Raw genomic sequence first — 27999 nt, 5'->3', positions numbered from 1 at the left:
CTCAGACAAAAGGTTTTAATTTAAACGAAAATAACGCATCTCTAAAAAATAACTTCACAATTTTAAAAAGCAGTAAATAAAGTTTATAAAATAAAATCCTAACAATTTTACGTTCCCGTGTATACGGAAATAACTCTAATTTAGTTGGAGCCGGAAATAGTCTTAAGGGTTGTGGTTAGGACACAATATGGTAAATTAAAAATTAACCACCATCTTGAATTCATTGAGGAGGAGAGGGAGTTAAAAGGGGGAGTTAAATTTAAATATCTAGACAAGAAATGTATTGTTTCCTATGTTTTTTATTACACTGTATCACCAATATCTAGTTGATAGGACAAACAGTTCAGAAGTTATGAAGGATTTAATACAAAAAGTTATAAAAAAAAGTATAATTTTTTATTATACCTATTAACGGATTTGAAATTTCTATCCAGACAAGTGAGGTATAGTTCCTCGTGTATTTTTTCTCGCTCAATTGAATGATACAGAAAAAAATCAATACCAGGTGGCAACAATCAGGAAAAATTTAAAGATTTGTTTTATAAAGCAGTTAGAAATTTCAAAGGTTTCAGTTTCATTTAATTTCAGGTAGTAAAATTGTCGGTTTCAGCATTTAGATACATTTATTTTAATTTAGAAACATATTTTGAGCTGGGAGAAACAATTTGTTTCCTCAGTCTATCTCTACTAAATTTTTCTTTCTAAATTTTTCCCGGTTCTAGGAACCCTGCTGTAGGACAATTACTCAAAAAATGTCATTTAAGTATTTTTATATAAAAAGCTCAGTTTTGTATTTATTCATTTCGAAATTTATTACAGGCAATGTATTAAATCCAGTGTATTTTATTTATTTTGCTAGGGTAGACTAAATGAGAACAAACTTCTGTCGATAGGATTATTAGTATAAGAGTTATAAGAATATAAAGATTTCATGTATAAAAAGTGCAATTTTTGTAATTATACCTGCTTATGCATCTAATATTGCTATATAAACAAGTAATGTATTGTTTCTTATGTATTTTTATGTTAAAGTTAATGAAACCAAAAGTCGATGGAATTCCCAGTTCCGAAGTTATAAATGTTTTATGCATAAAAATAATAAGTGAAGTAAGATAATTTTAATATTTGAAACTCTCACAATTTTTAAGTTGTAAATCCTATCAACATATTTTAGTCTCATTAAATTCAATATTAGTATTAGATTCAATATTTAGTATACTCAGTGTTTTTTTAGTATACTCAGTGTTTTTTTTTCTAAACTGAATAAAAACAAACCCATGTTGATAGGACTAATGATATAAAAGTTATTAGAATATAAAGATTTCATGTATAAAAAGTAAAATCTTTACTTATACCTATTTATGCGTCGAATATTGCTATCTAAACACGTAAAGCATTGTTTCGCAAGTATTTTTCACGCTAAATCCAATGGAATCGAAGGTAAGTCGATAGAATTCGCAGTTCCGAAGTTATCAGTGTTTTATGCGTAAAAAAAATAAGTGAAGTAATATTTGCAACACTTCAAACTCTCACAACGTCTAAATTGTAAGAGCTATTAACATGTGTTTGGTGTCATAAGATTCAGCGGAAAACTATACTTAGAGTCCAATACTTCTCTTGTCTATACAGTATTATCAGATTCTTAGGTAGGTATAAGTACAAAACTGTACTTTTTATACATAAAAACTTTAACAACTTTTGAACTTTAAATCCTATTGAATTTATTTTAAAATCATTCTATTCAGAAATACATACGCAATTATACTTCATTTGTTTAGTTAAGACATGTAAATATGTATAATAAAATACTAATACTGTTTTGTACTTCCTGCTTACTAATTCCCTTATAACTTTTGAATTATTAATCTCATCGATTTGATTTTGATGTCACTGGATTCAGCGGGAAAAACTCAAGGAAAAATACCTCACCAGTATAAATTGAATTAAGTCTCCTGTTTTGTTGTCATTTTCCTTCCTATAAATTCAAGATGGCGGCCAGAGATCACTTCGAGGAAAAGCAGGAACTTCCTGTTTCCATATAGTGTCAAACCATAATTTTAAAAACATTTTCCAGCTTTTTCCTCACTATTTACCTATTCTTATGACTGGATTTTATATTTCTTTGGAACTGGACTATAATTGTCCATTCAAAATCATTTGCGTGAAGTTGATAATGTACGTGATTTTTTTGAAAAAGTACAGTGAGCAAAATAATAAATAAATAAATAAAATAAAGAACAATTCCTTTATAACTTTTTGTCTAGTGATCGGATTGTCTCAAATAAAGATGCGACCTTTTTGGCTATAAAGATTATCTTTAACTACGCTAATCCATGAGTGTTGGGGAAATTTTAAGTTAGGAAAACAGAAAAAAAAACATTTTGTACCAGAATATACATCTCTTTTACGACTGATTTAGATTTTTGATAATTTAATTACAGTTGTATCCTCAATCCGGAGAACAAGGTACCAGCAGTTTAGGCAGGATATTAGTGGAAAGTTTCGATTCATTAATGGTAAATTCAATTTTTACGTATTTCACCATACGTTTGAAACTACTAAACAAAATCGTTCCACACTGAACTGGTCGCAAAACTGGGTACCATCATCGAAGTCAAGCATTACTGGCATTGTCCGTGAGCAGGTGGTTGACCACTTTGATCAGCCTGCGAAGTACCGAGAATGTGCGGTTTTGATCCTAGTTAGACTGCTCTACTGTAAAGTGCACGTCTTCAGGCTACTAAAACGGGAGAACCATCCCCTATGTGAAGGATTACATTGCGATAGCATGTCTTCGGATCATCCTTAGGGTTTTCTCCCGGACCTTCTCCAATAGCCCATTGTAAGAGCGCGGTGGCTCATGGGATCGATCTTTCGCTTTCCAATGATGTAACCCAGGTGCGAATCCCAGAGTTGGCTGGTTGGCGTGAATTTTGCTCCCGATTTACACCGATCACAGGGCTAACATAATCCCAATACACATTTCTATTTAAACATCCTCAGTGGTAAACGGATGATGGTTAGAATCTTCTTGTCGTCTGGATAACCATGGGAGTATTTCGAGGTTTTCCTCCCCACGTAACGCAAATGCAGATTATTTCCCTCAAAAAGTCCCCCTCTAAGTTCATGCCAATGCTGGATCCAGGATTTCCCTTGTCCTATGAGTTGGGTTCAAATTTACAAGGCTATGGTAAAAATATGCTTAAATAATTTTTAACTGTTTAATTTTAGGCGAAAAAAATCCAAAACTTAAACGGACGCTGAAAAATAGCTCTGGAAAAATGAAAACTTTAACATACGACTTATTTGAAATTTTATAAAGCAGAAATTATTTAGACAATTTTATTCAAATTTTATACTTTGTCATTTGAAGTAATCAAACTTAAACTGAAGTAAAAATTCCCAAACTTTGCAATTCAAAAATTGTCGACAGTTAATGAATAAATTGACAAATATTTTTTAAAAATTAGATTTTTCATGAAATTATCCTTAAGTGACAGAGTTTTACAATTGTATGCATAATTCTTTCAATACGATTAACTAACTCTAGATGATGTGATGCATAAAAAGCAAAATTAAGATTAAGGGGCTCAAACTTTTAATCACTCGTTTGTATCACTGCTAATAATACCATAGCGCTATTAGAAACATATTTTATAATTTTTAATTGAAAACCTGTGTTTTCTTTCTAAATTACTTCATGCGTGAAGTTTGGACAACCTGTGAATGGTAGACGAAACTTTGATTTTTATTCTCTTTAGTATTAATTTGCATACCTATTAAAAGTGACTTAAATGCAAACAATTTTACGATATAGAGCCATTTTTATAAAATTTATACTCCTAAAATACGAGCTTTAGTTCCATTAGAGCTTTCAAAAGATTAATTTAGTTGCAAAATACCTTAAATGAATTATATCGAGAGTTGTCAAAATTTCACGAAAAACTTACGCTTTCAACCGAGCATATAATTAAACGGCAAAATGATATTCAATGCACATTAAAGGAGCATTCAAATATTTACCTCCCAAATTTCATTCGTAAGTTTAACCTTTCAAAAGCTGGAAAAGCTCATTTCTTTCCCTTTTATCCAAAATGCAAGGAAATAAAAGCATTTGCTGAAAAGAAATAAAACAATATAAAGGAGATACTACGTCTTGATTTTCGCATGACTTAACTGCAAGTTCACGAAGCCTTTTCCTGCGGATAACAGATGACACCCTAAAAGAAATTGAAGCTTTTCACCCCGTTCTACGAACAATTTCCACAAAGAGATATTTTAGTCATTCCGCTCCTCTGATTGTTGTCCGCAACTACATTGTTTTCAAAGAATGCATAATCAGCAGTTTCAACAGCGTATTTCCCTCTTGTAGGTTTTTAAATCGATTTCTCCTTTTTTGTTTTTACTGCCTGTTAGCGACTTTTCCCGAATAAAGGAAAATGCTTATTCCAAATAGAGTCTAGTAAGGCTGATTGCACTCAACTCTAACAAGACAATGCAGCCTTCTGTTTTTCCAGAGAATGTTTCCAGGACAAAAGATCACATCGTTTGGAGTAATAGTTGAGATTCGAATCTAAACATTAAAATTGTTTGAATTCAAACGTTTTAGTCATCAAATTCATTTTAACAGTTTTGTGTGAAAGCGATGTGCTAGTTTAAACAGCGCAGCTTAATTTTTCAAGACCTTAGATTAATTTAAAATTTAATTCATTGTCCAGGTGATGGCTAAATACTCAATTGCAAGCACGAATCAGCAAAATGTACTTTGATTTCAAAGAATTTATTATTAGCCGCTTGAGCTTCGTATTTCATCTCTCTTGTAAGGTTTTAAACAGACCATTTCTATGATTGTTGTCCACAGTTATATTGCTTTTAAATAATGCATAATCAGCAGTTTCAACAGCGTATTTCCCTCTTGTAGGTTTTTAAATTGATTTCTCCTTTTTGTTTTTACTGCCTGTTAGCGACTTTTCCCGAATAAAGGAAAATGCTTATTCCAAATAGAGTCTATTAAGGCTGATTCCACTCTACTCTAACAAGACAATGCAACCTTCTGTTTTTCCAGAGAATGTTTCCAGGACAAAAGATCACATCGTTTGGAGTAATAGTTGAGATTCGAATCTAAACATTAAAATTGTTTGAATTTAAACATTTTAATCATCAAATTCATTTAAGCAGTTTTGTGTGAAAACTATCTGTTAGTTTAAACAGCGCAGCTTAATTTTTCAAGACCTTAGATTAATTTAAAATTTAATTCCTTGTCCAGGTGATGGCTAAATACTCAATTGCAAGCACGAATCAGCAAAATGTACTTTGATTTCAAAGAATTTATTATTAGCCGCTTGAGCTTCGTATTTCATCTCTCTTGTAAGGTTTTAAACAGACCATTTCTATGATTGTTGTCCACAGTTATATTGCTTTTAAATAATGCATAATCAGCAGTTTCAACAGCGTATTTCCCTCTTGTAGGTTTTTAAATTGATTTCTCCTTTTTGTTTTTACTGCCTGTTAGCGACTTTTCCCGAATAAAGGAAAATGCTTATTCCAAATAGAGTCTATTAAGGCTGATTCCACTCTACTCTAACAAGACAATGCAACCTTCTGTTTTTCCAGAGAATGTTTCCAGGACAAAAGATCACATCGTTTGGAGTAATAGTTGAGATTCGAATCTAAACATTAAAATTGTTTGAATTTAAACATTTTAATCATCAAATTCATTTAAGCAGTTTTGTGTGAAAACTATCTGTTAGTTTAAACAGCGCAGCTTAATTTTTCAAGACCTTAGATTAATTTAAAATTTAATTCCTTGTCCAGGTGATGGCTAAATACTCAATTGCAAGCACGAATCAGCAAAATGTATATTTGATTTCAAAGAATTTATTATTAGCCCCTTCAGCTTCTAATTTCATCTCTCTTGTAGGGTTTTGAATCGACCATTTCCTTGATTGTTTTCCGCGGCTATATTGTTTTCGAAGAATGCATAATCAGCAGTTTCAACAGATTTCTCTATAGTAGGTTTGAAAATCGATTTCTCATATTTGTTTTGACTGCCTGTAAGCGACTTTTCCCGAATAAAGGAAAATGCTTATTACAATTGGAGTTTAGTAATACCGAATACACTCAACTCTAACAAGAAAATGCAAGCTTCTGTTTTTCCACAGAATGTTTCTAGGACAAAAGATCACATTATTTGGAGTAACAGTTGTGTTTCGATTCTTAACATTACAACTGTTTGAATTTAAAAATTTGAATAATCAAATTCATTTAAGCAGTTTTGTGTTAAAACTATGTGACAGTTTGAATCTTGGATCTTATGTTATTTTAAAAACTAATTCATTGACTAGGTATTGGTTAAATTCTCAATTATATACATGAATCTCCTCAATGTATATTAATTTCAAAAAATTTTTAATTTGCAGCTTCAACAGCGTATTTCTTCTCTCTTGTAAAGGTTTAAATTTAGTTTTCTCTATATTTTGCTCTCAACTTTCGCAGATTTATGAAAAATGCTGATTCCGAATAGTGTTCAATAAGGCTGATTGCAATCAACAAGACAATGGCAGCTTCTAAACTACTATGATTCTAAAGCAATTCTAAACAAATGAAGCTATGATTCTAAAACAAATGATCACATTGTTTGAAGTGATAGTTGCAGTGATTGTATTTTAAAATTTAAATTGTTTTAATTTAGAAATATTAATCGTTAAGTTTACTTAAGCAGTTTTGAAATTAAGACAATTGGTTAGTTAAAATTGTTCAGTTTAATTTTAAATGAAATAAAAAATAATTCAATCCTAAAAAATTTATAAAAAAAGTTTAATATAAGATCAAAATTTCTTGATATACATGCTGTCATTTCCTTGTTAAAAAAGACACAAGAGTAACACATTATTTCTTGTAGTGCAGCCTACTGGAAATCAGGGTATACTCAAATAATTAATATAACAATCTGAATAAAACCCATTTTTCAAAAATAAAATTAAGGTTGTACTTAATTTAAATATCTCTTTTTAAATTGTAATTTTAAAAATTACTTCAATAAAATCACTTTTAAACGCTAGCCTAATTTTTTAATGACAGCTTAATATTATGTAAAAAAGAATCCATGTTTTTGTAAAACATCGTTTCAATTTACTAAATAAAATGATTTAAGTCTAACAACACTTTAGATTACAGTTTTTACCATTTAAAAATAATTTTTCCAAATACAATTAACATAAATCAATTACCAAAATTAATTACATCGATGATTTCAATTCGAAATTATTACATTTTTGGATGAAACTATGCCGATGATTAAAAGTATTTATAAATAAAATTCCGTATATTTAATATTTAAATTACACTCATTGAAAAGTTTAATGACAAAAATAATTCAAATAATTAACCAAATCATCATTTTTTCCTTTAATAAATTTTAAAAAATGCCAAATTTATAAGATTTGAAAATAAAAAATGCAAATGCAATCATTCAGTCAAATATACTGAACACTTTATTTACAAATTATCAGTGATGCCTTCCTTGTTCAGAAATAATTGCATTTGCATAATTTATGGTCCTCCCCTAAACTTTTTCCTTTATCAACTTAAAACGAAAATAGCTCGTTGGATATTTTTTTCCTTTTTTTTATTTTATTTCATCATGCTGTTGTTACTTTTTATGTCTGTTAGTAATTCCAGTGTATGTAAATTTACGATAGATTACGAATTATCCAAAAATGTTAGAAAATTTTCTTCTTAACAAAGCTTTAACAAAATATTCAAAGTACTTGTTTCTAAACAGAGTAAGAATAAAAAAGCGAAAAAAAGAACCCAAATAGTCTTCGGGAAATATCTTCCAAACTAGAAGCTAGAAAAACATCTATTTCTGTCCTGGATTCATCACTCATCTTTGTAGACCTTTTCCCATGAAACAAAGAAGTGAAAGAAGGAAAAGCGAAAAAAGTCACGGAATAAATAATAGAAAAAACAACAAGACTTGCGACGTTGCATGCCCTAGTGTCGTTGTTTATCTATCAATCAAAGAGGTCAAACTTGTAAGGTTCTTTCTCGTCTGCTTTTTTCAGATTTCTTCTAAGTCCTAGCGATACATCTGTCTACTTTCCCACTCCCAAAAAACCATTTCCAATACCGATTTCTTTCAAACTATTTGTTTTCTTTCTTCCATTTTCAAAAATTTTTAACATTTTTCTTTGCTTTAACTTCACTATTTCATTTTGGGCGGGAAAAAGTCCCAAATTTATTAAACTTAGTTAGGATATGAAAAGTTCTTTTTTGTGTATGCTTCGTAAAGAGATGTTGGGCGTATTCGAAAAAGTTGTCAAGGTTTTCGCTCAACAGGAGGTTACATCTCATGAGATGTAGACTTGAGCAATAAGGGAGGGTGTGGAACGTTCCTTACTGTTCGAATTGAAAAATGGTTCTGATGCGCATTTGCTATTTGAAGGCTGAGCCCGCGCTTTAGCCACTGAAGCGTGGGTAAATGCGTCTGCCCGCATCGCATTACTGGTGCGGATGTCATAAATATTGGTTTCCTCAAAAGGTCGTCCATTCTATGAATATAAAAAATTACGTGATATAGACGAAAAAAAGATCAAAATTATTTCATATACATCCGTTAAGTGTGACGGGACTAAAAGATTCTAAACGGTGTAAATCAAATGATTATTTTTACTGTTATTGAGGTTCAAGTGTTCTTTAAGAGTAGAAAAAAATTTATGATGCGCAGTTTGTTATTTGTGTAATAAATTTAACATATTCTTCCCCAATTTGAAGAAATTGTTTAATTTGGCTATCCAGTTAACCTGTTTAATTAACCTGTATTAAAAAAACAAATCTTTTTTTTTTTCAGATTTTTTACTCTAAGAAAATTTTTTTAAAAAAATGTCTTAAAAGTCAAGAAATTAAACTCACAATTCTCTTAAGCTAATTTTTTTTATTTATTTTTCGTTAAACATCTTAAACTAAATAGCACAAATTTAAAAAAAAAAAAAAAAAGTAGCTGAAAGAAAAATACACTGCTGAGAAATCGGTTTATCAAACAAAAATCTCTTCAAAAATTACGTTTATTTTCACAGTTAAATTACATTTATTTTTTAAAATAATTTGATTAAACAAAATTTTATTGTTAAATGAAATGTTTTAGACTTTTGTAGTTCAGTTAGTAAACTTTTTATTTCGTCCATAGCTTAAAATCAACGATTACGAAAATATATAGAGTATAAAATGCTGCTTAGAAAAATTATTATATCTCTAACTGCGCATTTCTTTTAATAATTTTTATAACAGTCGTTGAAAAGCCAACCCAATTTTGGGTTTACGACTACTAATGCTCAACTCCGTAGCCTTAAAGTTTTGAACCCAATACAGAAGACAAGGAAACTCCTGGGTGAAATATTGGGAAATTTTTCCTTCGTGGAGGACTTTCTGATGGAACTAACCCGCATTTGCGTTACATGGAGAAGAAAACCACGAAACCTCTCCCTGTTAGCCTGACGGCAAGGGGGCTTTAACCCATGATCGGTCTGCCACTGAGGATATTTTACGAACGCTCTATCCCCTGAGCCACCACGGCTCTTAATGCGTATTTGAATAAAATATTGGCATAGATCAAAACGTCCGGAAAAAAATTGGGCATAGCAAATAAAACATTTGCTCTGTGTTAAACAATGAGCTCAAAGTTTTCACTACTACAGTGCTTGCCAAAGCAAAAGATAAATAAATAAAAAACTATTTTTTAAACACTACAACTTTCTCACTAGTTTATTCTCGAAAATTCAATTGTCATAAACTTTGTTATTACATCTTTAGTAAAATACATAATGGCATAAGTGAAATTACTATTTTATAAGCTACTTAATATTACACGAAGAAAAAGTTTTTGGATAATCATCGCAGAATATGGTAATATCACCACACATTTAGTAAAAAATACAAAACTGAAAATTAAATTTAACCGAATAAATGCTTATAGTGACATACTCTAAAGTATCATAAAAAATTACCAAATTTCCCCTCGTTTAATAAATTTTATTACACATTATAAAACCATATTTTATTGATAATTTTAACAAAATCATCAAAGAAGTGCTTCGGTGGAAATTACCGAGCCTTTTGGCGTTCCCATGGAGACAGAAACACTGTATATTTTACCATATTATGGTAATTTTGAACACACTTTTTTTCAGTGTAGGTATTGGGACCACTTAAAACACGAGAATGTGTTAGAATGTGCGAACGAATCTCGTACAATTTTATTTAAAAATTATAATTAAACAAAATGCTTAAATAAATTTCAACTATGTTCCCTCGTTAAGGAATCATGGCCTCCCTGCCGCGGAAATCTAGGCACCACCCAGTCTTCAAGGTGGTCCGTTAGTCCTGTTGCTTTATTTAAGATTCTTCATGTCTCCTTCGAAATTGCATTTAAAATTAAAATCGCTTGCCATCAGACTGCAAGTGATACATTCAGTTCATGGATTATTAGTTCAGTTAAAATAGTAAGATGACATTTTAAATACAAATTTTTCTTACATTTTATTAGAAAGAAATCACAAGAAACTACGTTTTTTAATGTAGTGTGCTTAGAAAAAATGAACGGAACACCCTAAATAACTTTTGATCCAATGGTCGAATCTTCATATTCTAAGATTCAATCTTAATGATTCGAATGGATGGCCTCTAGTATTCTAATTAATTAGTGCAGACGATATTTTAAGTTACGAAATCAAACACAAAAATGTACTTTCTCTGAACAAATATAACTTTTTTTTGACGAAGTCGGATTTCTGACGGCCAAAACATTGGAGGCAGTCACAATCTGGGAAATATACTCTCAATAGTTTTGGTCAGAAATATTAGATTAAATTTTTTAGTTGTTTTATTCTTAATATGTTAATTTCACTCACAATTATAGAATTCCTTTATCCAAAAATACTTCCAATCAAACGATAACTTTTATAAAATATTTGTAATTTTTAATTTTTTTTTTCTTAAAAAAAATAGTAAAAAAAAACTTCTGAATTGTAAGGTATACAATTTTTACATCATTTTAAAGAATGCATTTTTAAATGGTAAGATACAAAATTTGAGAAAATCTGTGAAATAGTTCCTGACAACTCGAATTAAAAAAATACTTCTTTTTCCAGAACTAGACCGTGAAGGATCGGATCATTAGATCAAAAGTTATCAGGGAGGTCTATTTTTTTATTTTCCTCATTGTACACAAATAGTTTTATAAAACTGAATATTAGAAAAAATCCCAAAACAATAATTTTTAAATAAAATTTTAATGAAAAAAGGGTTTAAAACTACTTTTATTTAAATTTTAAATTAAACAATTTTGCGTTAATACATATATATATATCTTAATTTAGTTCTTCATTTTTTTTAACTCATGATATTGTTTTTCTTATGAAAAATATGAAAAGGAGCATTTAATTATTTAAAATCATTTGAAAATGGTAAAAAAAAATTTTTTTGGTTAAAATTTTAATGAAAAAAATTCGAATTTCATTCGATTCTTCAAATAAATATTTCTATATACACATTTTTTCCGTTGCAGTTTAGTTTTTTCTTACTTAAACTCATGCCATAGATTTTAGTTGAAAAAATAAGTGCTTTGTCGTTTAATATCAGAGGAAGAAAAATAAAATCTGCCAACTCAACGTAGCTCAAATGAGTTTAAAGTCTCAGAATTGGAAAATGAAGAAAGATTGTATGCTTATTTAGAAAAAAAATGACTGTGTTAAATTAGCGGCGCTAATTAGTAATTAAAGTTAATTAATTCGACATTCTACCTCTGGGAAAGTCATACATTTTCATTTTAAATTTTACTTTTTTGCATCTTTTCATACTTTTCTAATTTTTGATTTATTATTCGTTAATTTTTTCTGAAACTCTTATTTATGGGCATAAACGTTCTGATAATACCGAGCTTAATATTATTTTTATTTAAATTTGAAACTCACATTTGTTACTTTTTGTTATATTTCACACAATACGCAATAGTTATTTTTTTCATAGTTTATCCGTTTTTATAACTCTTAAATATATTAGTTTAGTAACAGAAGAATCTTACGGCAATACTAAGACTCATTTAAAAGTAAGAACTGTATGCAGCATTATTGTATATGCTTAACATTTACGAATCACTTGCGAATATATAATTCTTAATTAATTTATTTTGTTTGTTAAAGAATGACATAAATTTATACTATTTATTTGTAATGAATTTGAAAGTTTACCTAGAATGTTTCAGTTAATAATAAAATGAAAAGTTTATAATTGTTTTGAAATGTTTTACATAAAATGTGCTACTGTATCAATCTGAATTCCTTTTGTGGCGGACTTCATCCTTAATCTCTTTCATTAATTGCGATGAAAGCTTCTATTTTATTCGTTTTTAGTTTTTACTTTTTATCTTTGCTTTAAACTATACCTTAAAATGAAGTATATATTTGCTCGGTTTTAGCAAATTTCTGAATGAAATAGTATGTAATCAATGAAATTAGATATATACGTTTTCTTTTACTGATATTAATGGGCTCTTACCAAAATTAGCTGAACCCAATAACCTCTCTGTACAGAAATGATAGTCCGATTAGACAACTCGCTTAAAATCAGATAAGAATAAAAAAAAGAAGATAAAAGAAAAAAAGGACACAAATACACAAATTAAAAATGCTTAGTTGTACGAGATAAAGTTTACCTTATCTAACTAAAAATTAATGCTTACACATTTTTTTTTTTCAGATGGTAAAAGCGTACAGTGTCAAAAATTACCTTCAAAAGCTTAAAAGATAATTTTTAAACGCTTTTAAACAGTCAAAGCTAAGAATTGCATTTTTCAAGATTAGTAAAACCAAAAATTTTAAATTGTATCGAAAAATTTCAAATTTGCCAACATTTTCAATATTATGATGGTCTTAATTGATGGTAATATTTATGAATAGCATCATAAATAGTATTGTAAGTAGTTTTTTCGAATCCTGTTATTTTATGTATATCAATAGCGAAAAGAAGAATCATCAATTAATAATTTTTAATAAATTTTGGTCCCTTTTCAAAGCGTTCCGAAGTGTTAAATTTTTAATATTTAGTTCTAGAATCTTCATAAAAAGTGAAAGCAAAAAAGTATGGATATTATAGTGAGCTAGAAACAAAAACGCTTTTGAAATCTATGGAAAACGATAGTAAGGAAGGCGAGATGAAAGCATCAAAACCAGTTTAATTTCCTTATAAAGTTTGATTGTGTTTAATATAAAAGCCTTTCAACTCATCTCTATTGTTTTCTTCAGCATTTAAACGGGATTTAATGTTTTTCATCTCTATATCTTCAGTGGGAATTCGTTTTGTTTCAATATATATATATATATATATATATATATATATATATATATATATATATATATATATATATATATATATATATATATATATATATATATATATATATATATATATATATATATATATATATATATATATATATATATATGTATATATATATGTAATACAAAAATTAAATACTTTTGTATTAATAAAAGTATTAAAACTCTTTCGTTTTCATAAAATGTCTTTGTTAAAGAATAAGCGTAGAGAGATTCTATTTTGGGAATTCAAGGCTGAAAGCATACCATTGAAATATAAATAGATTTATATTTCAAAGGAAGAGTTATTTTTAGAATCGTTCCCTTTTTCAATTCCATATAAGGAAGTAGAAATGATTTTCCTTAATGCGTAAGGTTACAAGGAATGTACGAAATGTGCCTTTTTACCTCAAATATATGTTGGTATAAAACGTAAGAACGCATAGTTTTGCGTGTCCTTTCATCATGAGTTGATCCTGATAAGCTGTTCCGGAATTGTCAGAAGTCTTGTCCATGCCCCTCCCGTAGGGAGTGTGGTTGTGAACGATTATCAATACCAGCCTACATTTAAATAAACCTGTTTAGAACGTATGATGGCTTATGACTGCAATTATTTCAAGCTAAATACAACACTGATAACAGGGTTATAGCCCTGTTATTACATATATATATATATATATATATATATATATATATATATATATATATATATATATATATATATATATATATATATATATATATATATATATATATATATATATATATATATATATATATATATATATATATATATATATATATATATATATATATATATATATATATATATATATATATATATATATATATATATATATATATATATATATATATATGTATTTACATATAAGTACGTCATATATACCTAGAAATCAAGTGATGAAATATAAAGGGAAAATGGCATTTATTTAATAAAAGCTTGTGTAATATACCCTTGGAATTGTTATGTCAAACAATTTTTTATTACATTTTACTTAAATAATACGAACACAGGAATATTAATTACTGTATTATAATTTTGAAAAAAAATACATCCGATTCATTATCTTAGATTCATCAGTACTATTTCATTATAAGTTTGAACAAAAATGAAACAAGCACTTCAAATTTTGAAATAACAACTTCTGTCAAGCAACAAAAAAACCTGTTACAGCTAAATAAAGTTGTGAACATCGGTCTCGCAAAAATTTAATTAAACTGAAGTTAAGGGGAAAAAAGAACTCAATTAGTAGATTTTTGATAGTAGACAACTCAGAAAAATGATTAATTATGGTTGCGCAAAGTTTTTACAGATAATTGAGCAGCTATGAAGCGCAAACTGTAATTCTGGTACTTGGCAACTTGCCTGTGTTTCGACGAATTTGACTTGAGTTTCTCAAAACGAGAGGCGCTGAAAATCATTCATGTTAACACCTGCATTTGTTCAGTTTTCCAAAAAGAATTGAAGTATATTTTTTTCTTGTTGTTCAGATAACAAAATAGATTATTTGTTTCCGGTTTTATGCCAAAATAGACATCGTAGAGATGTTTTAGCTCTTGTAAACTGACATTCTTTCAAAATGTTTGAGCTAGTTAAAAGCTCTAATTGCGTATTTTTTTAAATCCATCTACCTTTTATTTTACTGCCCATTTAAAAAAAAACAGTTGTCAGAGACAATTAAAAAGTAAATTTAATTAGTCTAAATTGCAAAAATTATTTTATTTAAATTAGGTAACAACTTACGGAAATTCAGATTTTATGCATGACAAAATTATACAATCATCTGCAAGCTTGCATAATATTAATCGAATCAAGAACAAATTTTCCTATAGGTTTTTCTTTATTTTTATTTATAAAGTTAGTTACTTTTTAACCATTGAATACATTGCATGAAATATTTTCAATAAGCTATTTTATCAAATCTTTTGAGATTTAAAATAAACAGTAAAGAAGGAAGATTTTAATTTTTTGTAGGTTTTTAAAATAAAATTTTTTCTCACTTACACAGTTAAACAAAAACTTTTCAGACAACAATATGTACAACGATTAAAATATTTATAATAATTTAAATTTTTGTAAAATAATTGTAAAAGATAGTTTCAATTATTGCATTATAATTAAGATTATCAAAGAATACAATAGACGCCAATAGATGTCCTTTGAGTGATGATATGACATTTTTATACTAAAAAAATTTTCATTCTGAAATTACGGAAAAATTACCGGTAGCAGTCGGTTCACCCGATTAACTATTACGTGTATGGTTAGGAACATTTCTTTACGTTTATGGTTTTGAAACCGTTTACAACTGCTACGGTTAAAAAAACCGTGAATACAAAACTATTGTAAACATTTATAACTAGCAAAATTTTAAAATCATAAGAATGAAATTTAAATGAGTATTGGAGTTCTTTTGTTGCTGCGCCATTTAAGCTTAAATAATAGTTTCGTATTCTAATAGTCCAGGGTCACTGATTAAAGAGAGCAGAACACTGAGACTCTTCATGTATTGAATGAGTGGCGAAACAACCCTGGGATTCAAATCCCTGTTCAGCCGGTCATGAGATTGACCGATTAGCCCTCTCATTTACAGTACCCAGCTTCTCCTACAAAATGGTTTTATAAGGTTTGCGCGGATAGAATTCTGGTTGGTAAACCGTATTAGGTTAGAACAATCAATAAATGTTTTTTTTTATCACAATTAACAGTTTAAATGTCATTTTTTATTGTTATTTGAATGTTTTGGTAGAATTTGGTAAAATAACAATTAAATAAATTTCTATTTAACGATTTTTACCGAAAACTGCGCAGATACTTTTATATAATCATATGTATTTTCGAAAATAATCTCATAAAATCAATAAATAAAATACGATCGGAAAACATATACGCAACCGTATAATTTAATAAAATAAGGAAAAACTAAATAACCACAAAAAACGTATAAATTATTTTGAGTTCGTGAAAGTTAAACCTGACTTTCAAATGTTACTTCTTCCTTTTCCAACTCTGACCATGGCCGCATTTTAATAAAGTAGGACGATATGCATAGAAATCTTTATCGGTGCAGATGTTTAAAGACACTTTTTTCAGCACTTTTTTTTTCATTTTCAAATACTTAATAGGCTCTCTTTCGGTATTATTTAACTCAATGAAAGGGTTAAAGTAAAGGGTTAACAGAGGAAAAGGGGTGAGGCAAGCTTGCAGCTGTTTTCATACTTTACTTCCGCACCCAAGGCAACAGAATGGAGGTCGGAGGCAGAGGTAGATTATTACCCGACTCTTTGTGTAACAAAACTACGATTTCTTCCCTAGAGCAATATTACTTAGCCCTTTTGTCACTAAATGCTTGCATTAAGTGCAAGTTTTCACAAAAATGTGAGCATCTTTTTTAAAACGTTTAAACACAAATGACTCAACATTTGGGGTTTCCAAATAGAAATCGATTAATTTCCTCAAGGCATTTTGACAATATCGAAGATTTTGAAAGGGTTCTCCGCAATTACTAATTATCTTGAGGAAAAGATACTTGTGATCTTAACTTGAAAAATATATTATACGCATTTATTATTTTGTTTACCGTTACGAACAATTTCAGAGTTGTTTTAAATATTTAATTTGAATAAACAAACCATGTATTAGTTCGTTTATTTAGACATAAACTAATAAATAGTTTCGAATAAAATGTACAGATTTTAAGCTGGAATTGTATACAATGTAGGATAAGTGTGAGTTAAAAACTTTTTGTATTATTCAGCTACGTATAATTGGTTTTAAATTGTGTTTTGGAAAATAAATAGGAAACGAACCATAAAAATATATATATATTTGCATAAAATACTTTTAATTTATTTATATTTAGTCATTTGTGCTAACTATTGTTCCCTAATTAAGCGCGTTAACCAAATTAGTTTAAATTAACTAGTGATTCGTTTTTTTAAATATTTTTATATTTTCATGATTTTAGTTTTTTTATATTTGTTAAAATAAGTTAAGAGATATAGATGAAAACTTTAAATAAATTAATATCATCACGAAGAGTAATTATAGGGTGTCGACAAATTGAAGAATTTAATTACAGATGACGAAATATTTTTTAGTAAGTTTTTAAAAAAAATACTTATAAAGAACTCACCCTTTCTCATTAAAGGTATTTTAAAGATTAGTTTAAACTTTTTATAAAGCTGCTAGAAATTTTATGTTGAACTTATTTTCTAGTTTGAATTATTGCTCTGGAGTTTTGCGAAGCCTAGGATCGAACCCCGGTCTCTTAGGACCGGAGTCTAGTTCTCTAACCACTGCCCTACCACGGCCCAACTTAACAATATAGTCTAATTTATTACTATTTGCTTTCCTAATTGATACTTAAGTCAATATTACTATACCTTGCTTATTTAGTCATGCATTAAATTCGAATCTTGCAATTATTCTACCATAAAAAAATTTTAAGCATAATAAAATAAGACAACTTTCAACAAAAATTATCTATGTATTAAATGAGAAAATAATTAAAAGTTAAAAAAAATATATTCAAAAATTAAATTTAAATTAGAAAAAACATGTGATAATTTAACGTTCTTTTCACTGTGACATAATATTGGAAGCATGAGGCAAAATTGCTCGTGTTGTCACAATTAAGGATTCAACAGGAATAGTTTTGTTAAAATCTGTTATATATATGTAACTATATTTAAGTTGCATTCAATTTTAATGGAAATATTGAAAATATTGTTCGTTGAATTCATAATATTGGAAACATGAGGTAAAATTGCTCGTGCTGTCACAATTTAGGATTCAACAGGAATAGTTTTGTTAAAATCTGTCATATATATGTAACTATATTTAAGTTGCATAGTGTAATAGCTACAGTATTCTTATTTTCATTCCTTTTTAAAATATGAATAAATATTGTATTTGTGTTCTTCATGCTTCTCCATTATATTTATTTTTAATATTTAATTCACTGAAATTTCCAACTTTCTCTTTCAAAGTATAAGGATTAAATTTATCTTTCCGATTATAGAAATTTTGTCGATTAAATTCTTAATAAAAAGTGATAAGATTACAGACCGATTTATCGCATTAAAAAAAGAAGCTCAACGCACCATTAAGCGGATTAGTGAAACAAAAACTAATGGGATGAAATGCTTTAATCTTACAAATTAAGCCGATTCAACGATTTAAGCAGAGTTAAAAGGGCGGACAGGAGACCAGAAACACTCATTATTATTTCAAAGAGATCCTCGTACATTAATTGCAACTTTCTTTCATACTAGCAGCTCTGCAATAGAATCTGATTTCAATGGTTTTGTACAAAAAGAAAAAAAAGTAGAAAATTTTAAATAAAAAAGGAAGGAATTTTTTTTTTCAAAACAGAATGATACCTAAATAGAAGAAACACATAAAATTAGGTTAAATGGAGTGGAACTTAAAATTCTGCCAAGACTGTGTAAAAATGGATCTCTGGCAAGCGTGGCAGAACTTCAATCTATATATTGCTACTTTTTACATTAAATACTTATATTTGTACTCCCGTGACTAGTTTAAGATAAATTGTGCCACCATTACTTTCTTATAACGAAAACATTGAAAAAAAGTCTTTGTTTTTTGTTTTTCAAATTATTTTTTTAGCGGAGGGGGAAATTTTTGGAATAGTTTCCATTTTTTGGGGGGAGAGGGGTATTTTAAAACAATTGTTTTTCCCCGCAAAATTTAAAATCGTATAATATGTATTTCATTCATTATAGTATAGAGCTACATATTTTTAAATCCTATATTCTACAAAAAATACAAAGCATTCCCGCAACAGTCCGTTGTGAGCCAGGGGCGTTATGGAGGTTAAGGCTTCGCAATTTTGTGACCAATGTCATGATTGTGGCAATGTGGTCAGCATTGCGTACAGGCCGCTATACTTCCCAGAGAAACTAGTACCCATCGATCTAAAGCTGGGTGGGCTTCAATCTGCCACTGCGGATCGAAACCCAGTTCTTCACAATAATGACAGTATAAAGCCTTAACCACTGAGCTCACATTATTAAAATGGGTCTCCCAAAATGAAACGTAAATGTGTTAAAATAGCTCCGAAAGAAATAATAGTCTGATTTGAAAAACCTATGTTCTCAAAATTGAAACGTATATACACATCTTCGAGCAAAATTTATAGTCAATCAAAATTCATAGCGATGTGGAGGGAGGAATGTTTGAGAGAGATGGTCGTTAGATTTCGGAGGGATTCGAACCAAGAAGCTCCGAGATCGTAGTAAGATACTCTAACCACCATAATTATAAACCCCAATCAGGGGAGAGTAAAGAAGCTTTATAGTGGTAGCCTCAATAACGACATAAATAAAATTGATTTATTCTAATAAAAAAACTAACCCTTCTCCACTTATTTTCGTTCCAATAAAGCAAGTAATTTTTTACTTTGCTTTAGAAAGATTTGAGCCATTTATTCTAGTTTTCTCTTAATACAAGTTTGACCTACCGCGTTCCTTAGAATTTCAATGGGTGACGTCACAAACTTACTGAGAGGCTCTTGAAGTTTACAATATGTCCACATAATGTCGCTTCTCCACTTATTTACGATCCAATAAAGCAAATAATTTTTTACTTCGCTTTAGAAAGATTTGAACCATTTATTCTAGTTTTCTCTTAATACAAATTTGACCTACCGCGTTCCTTTGAATTTCAATGTGTGACATCACAAACTTACTGAGAGGCTCTTGGAGTTTACAATATATCCACATAATCTCGCAGGTAATTAATTAAATAATTCATTAAAAAAATAGAAACATCAATCTGAATAACAGAAAAAATATCTTGAATGACTAAGCATTTGATGGATATTCATGTAGTAATTCCTATTTTTCATGCTTCACGAGGTTTACCTAGAAAATTTTTATATAATGAGCAATTAAAAAAGTTTTAAAAACTACATGTAGTGGTATTGCCTTTATTACTAATACATTTAGAAGCATTGTGTATATTATAGAACAAAAGCAAATTTTATTTTCTATAGAAGAATAAACCAATATAAATTTAGATAAGTATAAATAACGATTATAACGACAATGTTTAATTGTTACTCTAATTGAAACCAAGTTGTGAAATTAAAACCTACATATAGTACAGACGTTTCAAGACACTGCACAAAACTCATATTCTAGAATTATGTCCTAAAATTCATCAGAATTGTAGTTATCTTGAATAGAACAGTCCATTAATAATGGTTTTATTACGCCATTATTATTCAACAACGCAAAGATGCAGTCAGAATTCATGACATAAATAGAATTACAAGAATAAAATGAAACTAAATAATTAATATTCTTAGAATGAGGAAAGAAATTAACAAAATGTACAGTTTTCTTATTCCGAAAATTATTCAAATTGAAACTTATGTCAAAAATTTATTTTTATACAAATGTGATCGTAAAGAAAAGCTAAGTAACTGAACATTGCATCTTATGAATGGTCAAGTTTTGTATTGTCACAGTATGGTATTATCATCTAAATTTGAATTTATTTGTGCTTACTTATTTTGTACACTCTGCCAACTTGGGATGTTTTCATTTTTGTCATTGTTTTCCTACAATTGCAAAGTATTCATGCTAACTTTTCTTCACAATTATATATCTATATATATATCTGTAATTTACAATATTGTTCAGTTAGTTTATCTTGAGTACGAACAATAACACTAAATTTTACCTTCAACTTAATTAATTAAAAAGTTTAACTTAAGTTCACTTGCAAACCACAAGTTTTAGTCACAGAAAATTTGTATGATTTTATCGACCTATTTAACAGGGTTAACCAAGTCGTACATTTATAATATTAATCATTTTAAATATCATTATTATTACCTAAGACCCATACATATTAGAAATAATTCGGTATAATTTTATCAGCTAAAAATAGTATTTTAAGTTTTTTTCCCTTTTACATGCCCCTACAAAGCAATTGTCTGGGTAAAAAATATATTTGGTTTTACTCTCATAGGTTGGAATATTTAAATATATTGAACGATTTTAAGAAAGGTTAAAAATTAGATTCATTTTTATCTCTTAGACCTTAATTTATGGAAATCAAATGTCTTATAATTTAAGTGTAAGAGATTACTTTTTTAGTAAAGGGGATATTGAGAGTGATTTATTAGAAAAATCAGTCTGGAATAAGTAAAAAAGACTACATACTAAAATTTATAATCTAATGTAATACTTAAAAATAGGAATAATAATTAAATTTAATTAACTGAATTTTAAATAAAAATATTTTGACATGAGTTAGCTTTATTCTAAGCTACATATTTCTAAGCAAAAATCAAATTTTTTGCAATTTCTAAATCTCGGATCTTAATAAATTTATGTCCATGATTCTTGATTTCCATGATTATTTTTTAAATAACTTAACAAAAAAAAAAACCTCAAAAATCAAACTATATTTCTGTTTTTGAAGAAGAAGTATGATTTTGTTTTACAAAAAACTAACAAATTAACAAAATTATTTTTACAAAAAAAAAGAAACAGACTTACGTAAAGCAATTAATTAGAGGACGCAGCAAAAATAGTTTACAAACTTTTAAAATTTGCATTGGGTATAGAAATTAATAAACTAATATTTTTAATAATAATAATGAATTTTTTTGATATTCAAAAAGTGTTTCTTTCTTTCAGTAAGATAATTAATCTATTTTTAGACTTACTACCAAAAGAGAAGTAAAGAGAACTAAATAAATCAATAGTTTATAACTTTTTGGCCCCAGACCAAAAGTCTGACATCGTTTTGAAAAGCTCGATTGACCTGTAGAATAAAAGTAAAAATGTATCCACAGACGCAGATAAAATTATAGTAAACCCTGATAAAGATAATATTGTGCCTAGGTTTTCTGTTCAACCTATTTGCAAGTTTATGATACAACACGCAATGGTTAATGGTTATGAATAAATTTGTAATTCCAGATGAATTACTGGATTAGAACATAGTGATTACCTGACATATTTTTCAGGTATGGGTATGAATAGTAATTTCACATTTGTAATTCATATGTAGGTCAATAAAATATTTTTTATTTATATAGAGTTCCAACTTAGAAACGTTAACTTATGAAATTTCATTATAGTAAAGTTTTATTTATTAATTAAACATATAAATTATGCATAAAATACAAAAAATGTGAACTTTTTTACAATTTGAACTTTTTACAAGAACTTGAAATTTAAGTTTTTACAACTTTCAAACATTATTTAAATTGTAATTCAGCTATGTAACTTGAAATCAATATTTTTGTAATTTATATGTTATTTGTAATTTGCCACAATAGCGAATTGCATCCTCAGTTTATGTATTTTAGACATAAATATTTTAATCTTTAATAAACCTATAAATTTAAAACCCAATAACACAAACTACGTAATAAAATTTAGATGTCTAATTATAGAATTTTTTAATAACTTTCAGACATTGTTTTTGTAATACATTTTAAAATGTTATTCAGCTATGTAACTAGTACAGCAATTTATGTGTTGTTTATATTTACCACGGTAATAAATTGCACTCGCAGTTTGAGATATTGGATTTTTAAATTATAGGCTTATTAAAGATTAATAAACTTATGTCTAAGATGTTTAATTTTTTTTCAGAGCAGATTTGTTGACCACTCTTTCAGGAGCACCATATTAGGTGGGCCTACGTTGCTCCCACAGTAAGAACATACAGTAGAGAGAATGAAAGAACATCCATGCCTTGCAGGAGATTCGAACCCAGAATCTTTCTGATGCATCCAGCTCCCTGACCGCTGCATAGGCCGGTCGACAAGATATTTAAATTATGTAATTAAATTAGATGTATAATCATAGAATTTTTTTATAACTCTCAAACATTCTTATTGTTATAAATTCTAAATAGTAATTCAGCTATGCAGCTAGTACTACTGAAATCATTATTTTTGTAATTCATATGTTGTTTGTAATTTACCACGGTAGCTAATCTCATCCTCAGTTTGATATATTGGGTTTTAAATAAGTCTGTTATAGATCAATAAATTTATGTCTAAGATGTATAAATTATATAATTAGATGATAACGTCTAATTATAGAATTTTTTTATGACTTTCAAACATTGCTATTGCAATAAATTTTAAATTGTGATTCAGCTATGCTACTTGTATAACTGAAATCAATATCTTTGTAATTTATATTTTGTTTGTAATTAACCACGATGGCGAATTACTTCCTCAGTTTGATATAATGGATTCAAAATTATAAGTTAATACACGTAAATGTTAATTACTTGAAATTCAATACATATAAAGCATTTCTAGTCCCGTAGTGGTTGTTGTTGTTGATGTTCATTTACGTCGCACTAGAGCTGCACAATGGGCTATTGGCAACGGTCTGCTGGGAACCGTGTCTTAACGATCAGTCCACTGCGGGACTAACGGTTCCCAGCAGATCACCGAAGTCAAGCATCACTGGCTGCGGTCAGTGTGCGGGTGGGTGACCACTTGGATTAGCCTGCGTAGGTACCGAGGGTGCGCGGTATTGGCCCTCGCTAAACTGTGCTACCGTAAAGTGCTCAGGTCGTCGGGCTACCGAAGCGGGGGTGCTATCCCCTCCGCAGAGGATCAAAATTGTGATGACATGCCTTCGGATCATCCTCCGGGATGTTTCCCAGATCGTCGCCAATAGCCCATTGTGCAGCTCTAGTGCGACGTAAATTAACAACAACAACAAAGCATTTCTAATAATCAAAATATGTGTATTTAAACATACATGTAATGAGTTTTTATACAGGAGATTTTTTATATACTTCTTAATCGTATTTATTTTTAACATATGGCATTACAACAATGTTGACCAACTGATACACAAACGTAAATAAGTGCAAACCGGTTTCGGTCGCGTAAAAGCAATACAGCTCTATAGTATCACCTGATATTTAATATTTCACATACAATCTAGTGCGTCTAATAATTTGGCTACGTACTGTAGATTAGAAGTTAAAGTTCACAGTACGTATACAGCACTTACCCAAGACTGATCCTAATGTTGAAATGAAATAATATCCTCAGTAGAAAAACGATTAACCATTAGTGCATAGATAAAAAAGTTGGATTATAGACCAAATTTCCACTTTCTAACTGAGGAGAGTTATTATGGTGTTATTGTCTGGTGTATTATCATGGTGTATTGACGTATCAAAATTGATACATTAATGTTGTATCATTAATGTATCAAAATGTTCCTTAAGGGTGCGGATTTTTTCCAGTATGCTTGCTTTAAGAGTAAAACTACTTTTTAAACTGGATTCAACTTAATGAGTGTCTTGTGTTGAGCTCAAAAATATCAGCAGATACTGCACTAAAATCTATTGATAAGGGAACACAATTGTTTTGATCAGAGGTGAAAAAAATTACAAGTAGAGTAACATTGAAATACTGCTTATGTTTTAAAAAATCGATGGTTCGGTCTTTAGAAATAAGTATAAAGCTTTGATAAGTTTTTAAAGAGCTTTGGAATTTAACAATGTTTGCTTTTCTTCTAACAATATTATTTGAATAAAAATATGGAAGCTATTAGTATATTTTTTTAAAATATTTTTCAGTTATGTGGTATCGCAATCAATAAAATAATAAATCTGTCAGTGTTCGGAAAGATAGTACTGAGTAAACTTATCTTTCTCTCAAACTATTTGGAGCGTGAATACTGTAGGTTCGATTACATCTTTTTGATGTTGTCTGTAATTTAAGCCATTTTATATAAATTTGAAGAAGCTATCTTAATCGTGGGGCATTATCCATCCGCCAAAACGCTTTGAAGTGTAGGTGGTAGTAAATCCCTCCTTAAAGCTAAATTTATTTATCTGCCATCCTCAAATTGGTATAATCTGTTTGTGTGATTTGTGTGTAGGTATCGGGTTCGAATTCCACTGTTACCCTGGAAGTATCTTCGTGCTGCTCTTCTCTGTATTGTGGTATATATCCTTCTACTTGACAAAGGTTTATAAGCCTTAATTGAGAATAGAAGAGTGTAAATTTCCATTACAGCTAAAGGGATAAAAGCGAAGAGCAAAGATACACTTCTTCTGGAGCATCCCTGACTGAGCGGTATCGCCCACCAAACGCTGTGCAAAGCATGGAGGTAGCGGGTTCGAACCCAGCTGTTACCCTGGATGTTTCTTCGTGCTGTCCTTCTTATTATGCTATCTGTCCTTCTATTTGACAATGGCTTATAAACCTAAATTGAGCACACAAGCCTGCAAATGTATCTGATTCCAATAAACTAATGTCGTGCATTGGACTGATCGTTAAGACACGGTTCCCAGTAGATCACCGAAGTCAAGCATCATTGGCTGCTGTCAGTGTGCGAGTGGGTGACCATTTGGGTTAGTCTGCGTAGTGATTGAAGGTGTGCGGTATAAATTGTTATACTTCGTTAAACTGTTCTACCATAAATTGCTCAACTTCGCGTGCAGGTCATCGGGCTACCAAAGCGGGGGGCCATCCCCCCTGCAGAGGATCAAAATTGTGATGGCATGTCGTCGGATAATCCTCAGGGATGTTTCCCAGACCGTCACCAATAAGCCCGTTTGCCTGTATTTTGCCTGTTTGATTTCTCATTTAAGTGTGTTTAAATTCTGATTCAGCTTGTTGGTGACTTCTGCTATTACCTGTATTTGGTCATTTTACTAACTTTGACCTCTTTATGTAAAAGTTATATACTATCTCGGTGTTTATATCTTGCATTGATATTGTTTTGGATTATTCAACTTTTTTGCTGAGTTTTAATCTTCAGAGCATTTCGTTTGCAATATTTTTCTAACATTGTACTTTAACATATATTTCATTTAAGGAGTTAAAACGTAAAAAAAAAATTAAAAAAATGTTACCATATTAACTTCAAGCGATAAAAAATACATAGGTAGGTTAAAAAAATACATTTTATTGAAATAGCTATAACTATCACTCTGGAAAAATTTCGTTTTCAGATGGTACAGCAGTAATGTACTAGAATAATAAAATAAGAGGAAAAAACTGGTTGAAGTTTAGCTCCATTATATTTTTAATATTTATTTAAACTAAAGTAAAAGCAGCTTAGTTTTCATCAAATAATTTAAATATCAATATTCCAGTGCTTTAAAAAAAATTAGTAAAATTTTGTAAAATTCCTCAAATAAAAAATATTTTATGAAGAGAAAATTAATGCTTTAATTAACTCTATAGTTAATCTTTCCTCAAGGGGTTTACATTCTCCAGGTAAACACGGGTCACACAACTCCGAGGTACCACAGTGATCTTTAAACTTTTTGTAACATTTAGTTTGATGTGCTAACCTTAACTACGCAATACAATTATAGTTTACTGCAGTTTAGTATAGTTTGAAAAGTATTTTAGACTTAAAAAAAATAAGTACATGTGTTACCTACATCTATTTTTTGCTATATTTAGCTGTACCATTTGGTCAGCTTAGCTATATTACATAATACCTGTATCGTAGTGCAAGGAAGCCATTTATGATTTTTAAGGCATTAAACTACATCTCTGCAAGTTGACTTATTTATTTTCTTAAACTTAGTATTATTACGTGGTTTTGTCTACATATTTGTGATTAACTTAAATACAAAGTATTTTTATTTGATTTTGTATAAATAAGTTCCCAGAATGATGATTAGCAAACTATTTGATCGATTATAAACATTGGAATGATGACAAATAATGAGTTATTAGTACGGGAAATTGTAGTTGCATGATCAGTATGTGTTTCATTGAGTGCAGATCTAAATTAATTAGGTTAAAAAAATTGAGACTGTTAAATCTGCTGAATGTAAGCAAATAAAAAGCGTTTCCTCTTTGTAGTAAGGGGAAATTAAATCGCGAATGTCTAAATCACTATTTGCTTGTTGCTAAAAATATATTCGCGGCTAAATATTCTTCGTTGTTTTAGTGATGTAAGAAAACATACTTCAATTCATTTTAGTCTTTATGCAACAATAACTTCTAAAACTACAAGAAAAGCTCCAGATACATAAATAATTTTTTAGGTATTGCAAAATTCTTAAGACCATTCTAGTACTTTTCATTTAACTGATTCTCCCATTTTTATAGTATGGTAAGAACGTAATGATTTATTTATAGAGTAAGACTGTTGAGTCAACGACATAACATTTGCTCAGGATTGGATGTAACTTTTATGGGTCCTTGGATAGAAAGATATTGTAGGAATCTTTTTATATAACCCTAAAACGTTAACTTTACTACTTTTTACTATCTTAAATTTCTTTTGGGACCCGATCTTCCGATCCAATTGCCTCTCTGGTATATCAACTCTTTATTAAAGTTAGGAACTGGTGCATTATTTAAAATAATTAGTATTGTTGAAATAGATAGAAGGTTAACAGCTTAGTAGTAATAATTCAACTATACAAAATGGTAAGTGGGCCACTTTATGAATGTTTCACATAGTGATGTTGAATATTGTATGGAGAGAAATTTTGTTTCATATTTACTGAAAGATAACAATGATTAACAATGAACTGGCAATGAGCATTGACAGATTTTTTAAAGTGAACATATACTAATAATACTTGGTTGCATTGACAATGAGTACG

General features: G+C 29.2%; 1 long non-coding RNA gene across 1 annotated transcript in view; it reads left to right on the top strand.

The window, feature by feature from the left end:
* LOC107453023 (uncharacterized) overlaps positions 1 to 23889 on the top strand; it is a 230136-nt gene extending 206247 nt beyond the window's left edge. Inside the window, exon 3 of the long non-coding RNA XR_011638261.2 lies at positions 23034 to 23889. This is a non-coding gene — a long non-coding RNA (uncharacterized LOC107453023). The remainder of the gene's footprint in view (positions 1 to 23033) is intronic.
* The last annotated feature ends 4110 nt before the right edge of the window (positions 23890 to 27999 follow it).

The sequence above is a fragment of the Parasteatoda tepidariorum genome, chromosome 11 (assembly GCF_982258835.1).
Source record: "Parasteatoda tepidariorum strain Cologne lab strain chromosome 11, Ptep-v5.0, whole genome shotgun sequence".
Taxonomy (NCBI): domain Eukaryota; kingdom Metazoa; phylum Arthropoda; class Arachnida; order Araneae; family Theridiidae; genus Parasteatoda; species Parasteatoda tepidariorum.
The sequence above is the reverse complement of the archived record's forward strand: the minus strand, read 5'-3'. Positions and strand labels throughout refer to the sequence as shown.